Below are 6,308 nucleotides of genomic sequence, written 5' to 3' on the forward strand. Positions count from 1 at the left end.
GTTTCGGGAAAGAGCTTGTTGATTTCTTCAATGATGCATCCTACTATGGTAGTTAAGCAGCGAGTTATGTCGTTGAACGGGAAACGCACCCCTGTTCAGTGGGCTCAAAGTTAATTTAAAAAATACATGTTCTTCTTTATTTATTAGTTAATAAGTAAAACTTAACTAATTGCAAAAGCTGAATAATCGTTCAAAGCCTACTGATTAGTCGTCGAAATAATTTACGATTAGTCGTTTAATCGTTTTAATAATCGTTAGATTAACCGATTATCAAAATAATTGTTTGTTGCAGCCGTAGGGCCCTATCTTACACCCAGCGCAATGCAGCGCCAAGCACGGTGCAAGTGTTTTTTGCTAGTTTCAGCCTGACGCAGTTATCATTTTCACGTCCTGCGCCACGTTGTTTAAATAGCAAATTCATTTGCGCCCATCTGTTTGCCCATGGGCTGCTGGTCTGAAAACGAGGTGTGTTCTGGCGCATTGTTGGCGCATTGCTAATTTGAGGCAACAGAAATAGACTTTTACCAACTGAAACCTGGTCTTAAGTCAATGGCGCAGTATTTATTTATTTTTATTTAATGAGCGTGTTAGTTATGTGCGCCTATAGGCGGGTCCACAACGCACGTACATTCTGCTTATTAAACACACAGGGACGCACAGCAGCACACAAACATGCCAAATATTAAAATTAAAAGGATTACAATGTAAAAGATTATTATTGTGTACATAAATATAAGGTTCAAATCCGGCTTGTCCCGTAGATGGTCTGCTTACGCACTTTTACCTCGCGCACGAGCAGTTCCGTTTGGAGTAGGGTGACCACCATCAAACAAACCAAATGTGGGACAATTTGGGACATGTTACCAACACTAAAACATAACCTGAAACTGTTATATAATGTCTATCTAACTTAATAAAAACATTTGTATTCTGCCTTTCAGCTGATAAAAATTCTTTGTTCTTTAGTCCCTTCCAGAAAACACAAATAGCCTACATCACAATGTAACATACCATGTCTTTATTTGACATGTAATTTAAATTCAACATCACTGAGCCCAAAGGCAGCAGGCATCATGCAGACAACTATTTTCGAAACAGTTCTGACCAAGTCCAACTAAAATCCAACAAAATAAACAATGAACAAATAAAATATAAAACAACATGAAATTAGATAATTGACAGTCTTATATATTAAGAATATATTAAACCAAAAACGTTAATTTTTTTAGAAAGGATGTGAATTAAAACAACCACAGCAAGCAACAAGTTGATAAATTCTGTTAAATTAAATATTTTAATTTAATTCATTATTAATTATTTAGTTATTTAAAGGGATAATTCACTTTGAAATTAAATTTTGGTATGTTTTAGCTTACCTCAAGGGCATCCAAGATGTAGGTGTCTTTGTTTCCGCAGTAGTTTCAATTTTGATATTTTTAGGTCAAACCGTTCTTGTCTGTCAGTCATATAATGCAGGTCTATGGTCACTATCTCAAAGAGCATGCACAGAGAAGTCCAAATTAAACAATTCCCCATCGTAAGCACACATTGATGGCCTAAGACACAAAACGAGCGGTTTGTGTGAGAAAACGAACAGTATTTATATCGTTTCGTGTCTTAGGCCATCAATGTGTGCTTACGATGGGGAATTGTTTAATTTGGACTCTGTGCTTGCTCTTTGAGGTGGTGACCATAGACCTGCATTATATGACTGACAGACAAGAACGGTTTGACCTAAAAATATCAAAACTGAAACTACTGCGGAAACAAAGACACCTACATCTTGGATGCCCTTGAGGTAAGCTAAAACATACCAAAATTTAATTTCAAAGTGAACTATCCCTTTAACAATTAAATTAATTTTCCCTTTGTTTTCTGACAGGGAACACATGGAACAAATCACCGGTTTTGAAATCACATTTTGATTGACAGCTGTCACAACCTACTAGTGACCGTGTTTACTCCTTTCTTTTCAACCACTGGATTGGGTTTAAAAAACGGCTGTTGTATTTGTACTTCTGACGAAGCGCTCTTAAATATAGGTGAAAAACTAGCTGCAAAAAGAATAAATAAAATGCTCTCTTAAACAGGCAAAAGAATGCATGCACGTTTTCTTGATATGATAATTAAGAACCAATAGACCAATGAAAATGCAGGACATATTCTCAATATGCAATGTGCGGGACAAGGGGTGAAAATGCTGTGCGGTACAACGCAAAGCGGGACAGGTGGAGTCACCCTACTCTGGAGACGGCTTCGGTCTTTCCACTATCAAATTAGATCGTTAAAATAGAGCCCCTAGTATGTAAACATACTGTGAATGTCATCTGAATGAGAGTTTTATCATGGAACCACCAAGTAAATATATCAGAGCACTTTAAATGATCAAAAGACATGAAAAAGGCCAAGTATACTTCCTTAAACATTTCCAAATTATTATACGAATATCACTTCTCTCGTTATATGTGGTTTGATAGTGGAGGCTTCCATTTCTTCAGGCATCAAGGTCAATAGAGTTTCTCTGTCTTTGAACTTTGACCTGTGTGTTTTTTGTATCATGGTATAAAAGAAGGCCTTGGCGCCGACAGGTTTTTGTGAATTTCTTGCCATGTGATAGAGCAGAATGATTGCTTCTGCTTGACCCTGACCTCTTATTATATAAGGTGAGCATCTTATGATAATGTGTTATTCAGTGTAACAGGATCTTACACACACACGCACACGCACACACACACACAAATTTAATTGCACTATTTATTAACTAAATGCATTTCTGTAGTGCAGTAATGGATTAAGAGAGCTATGAAAGTTAGAGAGCTATGAATGAATATACAATTTTAGTGATTCATTTTCTGCAGATATAGACACACTTAAGATACCTGAATCAGACACTTTAAAATCTAAAACAAATGTTTGGAGACAGCTGCAAAGCTCATGGTCATAAATAATTCTACTTATTTATCAAAATAGTGAAAAACATAAAGTTGGTCTGGTATGAATTGTGTCATGATACATATTCAAGATGAATGTGTGGTTCATAAATATTATATCATGTGACGTGCACATAGGCTTAACTGATATCTTGCTGAAATCAGATCAGTTTTAATTAGGTTACGTGATTGGATGGACCAGGAAGGTTACCTAGCAACATCAGCTTGACCTAATTAATATTCATTATTATTACCCAAGCTCTCACCATATAATGACATCACAACTAGCCAGTCTGCACTTCCCCCTTCAAAAACTGTTTTACTGGCATTACCTTCAAGTTTCTTGTTTGTGGTAAGACATAAGAAAAGAGCGGAAGAATAATCAGCGGAAGAATGATTTTCTTTAGACCAAAAACAAATCACTGCTTTCAAAGTGTCATCTTTACAGATTTCTTCTTCTAAAACATGTGCTATTTGATTAGGCACGTCCCATCTTCAATTGATTTCATTCAGCCTAAGAGCACAAATGTGAGCTGCGGAGATTGACTGATTCTGACTACGTAGAATAGAGATGTTTAAAAGGGAGAGAACAAAAAGAGAAGAGAGAAAAGAAGGACACGGAAGAACGTCATATCAATATACACTAAAAGTATTCCTACTAAAGAGAATCATGTTCTCATAGTGCTCTATTGAGATCTGAAATCCAAACACCAACTATGAATTCATCAAATAATCCACAGAGATGCTGCAGGCAGAACTCTGTAGTCATATGAATAGTAACATATGAGTATCAAATAATAGTCTGCATAAAATAATGCCTGATAACAAAATCTAGAAAGATGTTAAAGAGGAACTAATAGGCCCTTTACAAAGTCTTATTTTTTGTGGTCTACGTGAATAGATTTTCATGCTTGGATGTTCATAAAACAACAATATTGTTTCCCTAATTTTTTCCATAGTTGCAGCACCTCTCTTCCCAGTCTGTCAGTAACTCTCTGGGGTGCGTTTCCCGAAAGCATCGTTAGCCAACTATGGTCGCAAATTCCGTTGGTAACGACAGAACATGCAAGCATATTTGGCTTTGGGAAACGCACCCTGTTTAGTTCCTGTCTCTATGAAGCCCCTCCTTCTGAAAAGCACAATGTGCTCTTATTGGTCGGCTGGACCAGTGTGTTGTGATTGGTCAAACGCTTTGGGGCTGTTTGGAAAAATGTGGCATAACCACAAGTTTCAACACTACTAAGGGTATGTTTTACACGACAACGATATGCTTAAAACGGAGAAGTTCTTCCTTGAGTTTTCCGCGTACAGATGACACCATCGACAGACGACACCATCCGTGAAAACGACTTAAAACCCTGTATTCTGCTGCCAGGCCATTAGATGGTGATGAAACACTATATACTGAACACGTAATACACATGTGCATGACATCATCGTCTTCAGAGATTCATGTTTTTGTTGTTTACATGGAGACCGTTATCAAAAACGTGCACTTTGAAAACCGTTTTTAAAAGTTTGCGTTTTCAGGCACCCAAAACGCAGTTGTCGTGTAAACAAATGACCAAAACGATTAAAAAGTTTACGTTTTTAGTTGAAAACGGTGTTGTGTAAACAGCCCCTAACTCAACTAGGCCACGCCCCATTATTTTTGCATGTGCCTTGGGTGGGAATTATTTAAATGAGGCATACTATGATGCATTCGTTCCCAAAAGAAAACTCAAGACTACAATGGAGGTGTTTCAGGGAGTTCAGAGACAGTGCGCACTGATATAGAGAATAACTCCTGATGGAGGGACTTTGTTTGTGCTTTGTAACTTTTCAGACCTTTACACACTACATTACATTACACTAGAGAGTCAAAAATGTAAAAACAAAAAACAAAAAAAAACAATGCGTAATAGGTCTCTTTAAGGCTGCATCCTACTAGTTACACAGAGATTCTGAATTTAAGTTTTAATGGTCGGGAATTAAGCACTCATTCAAAACAAGTACCTACTTGGAGAGGGTGTAATTTCAGATGCAGCCTACAGTACATCCCATACCCACTTCAGCAGATGAGTCACCTCATTTAGTGTATAGGATATGTTCACAAACTATTCAAAATAACTTAGAGATTAGGACATTGTTTATAGAGATTAGGTAGAGGTAGAGATTAGGACATTGTTTATACCAATAAATTACAAGGCAAGACACATGCATGTAGTGTGAATATAGTAGTGCGAACATGGTTAGACACAATGCATTTTAGCACAGCCTTGAGTGCCTTATTGCTTTTTAAAATGGTTACTTAATATTATGTATAAGTCATTTTCATTATTTGAGAAATACCAAAGAAATATCTTTTTTTTTTTTTTTTGCCTATTCATTGGAAGTCAATGGGGTCTAAAACTGTTTTGTTTCCCAATGTTCTTTAAAATACTTTATTTTTTCAAAAATGATCATATAAAATATGAACGATAAATAATGCTAGAATAAAACTGGAAACAACCCTTTATTATAGGTGTGAAAATGAATGTTTTAACTGTGTAAACCCATATTAATCAACCTAAAATCATTCTTTGAGGCTCAAAAGACAGAAAGAGATGAAATACACATGGCCTTTGTCACAGAAGTGATGTGAGGATGTCAGAATTGTAAAAGGATTCTTGCCTTTAATGTTTGATTTTGATGTGTTATGAAGTATTCTCCTTGTAGCACAGAACGCATCATTCAGTCTGCGGTGAAATGACTGAAGCGCAGGTGTGCAGAGCAGGTGTTTCTGCTTGCAAACCCCGTCCATAAACAAATCACAGTTTGACTAAATTAACCAATACACTGCTTTTGCATGCACAGCCTCACTCCGTATGCGCTCGTGTTTTTGCGTTTGATCTCTCTGTCCGCCTCTGTGTGTGTGTGTGTGTGTGTGTGTGTGTGTGTGTGTGTGTGTGTGTGTGTGTGTATACGGATTGTATTTGAGCGTGTTTCCTGGGACTCAAACTCTCTGGAGGGAACGCTGCAACTAGAGCAGAAATACAAGACGAAATGAGATCATCGGACTGTGTGCTGATTGGCTGTCGAGACGACGGCCAGTTCCAAAGCCAGTTCTTGTCTGATTCTCAATCTACAAACAATCCGCCACAAGGGAGTGCAGAGAGGTACAACAGAATGCTAAAGTGAGAAAGGCAAAGGATTCGGATTGATGTTTTATGTCTGGATATAGTCACAGGGCTACAGAAGCATGAAGCTGGAGGAATAACTTCACCTGTGCTGAAAAGTTGTGTTAAAAAATATATTTTCCCGAGTAGAAGGGCCCAGATCGCATCTCAGACTAACTGATCTCTTCTCCCGGTGCCAGTCGATTGATCCGTGAGCCAGGCTCTCAGGACACAGCATGGG

The sequence above is a fragment of the Abramis brama genome (genome assembly GCF_963993115.1).
Source record: "Abramis brama genome assembly, chromosome: 1".
Lineage (NCBI taxonomy): Eukaryota > Metazoa > Chordata > Actinopteri > Cypriniformes > Leuciscidae > Abramis > Abramis brama.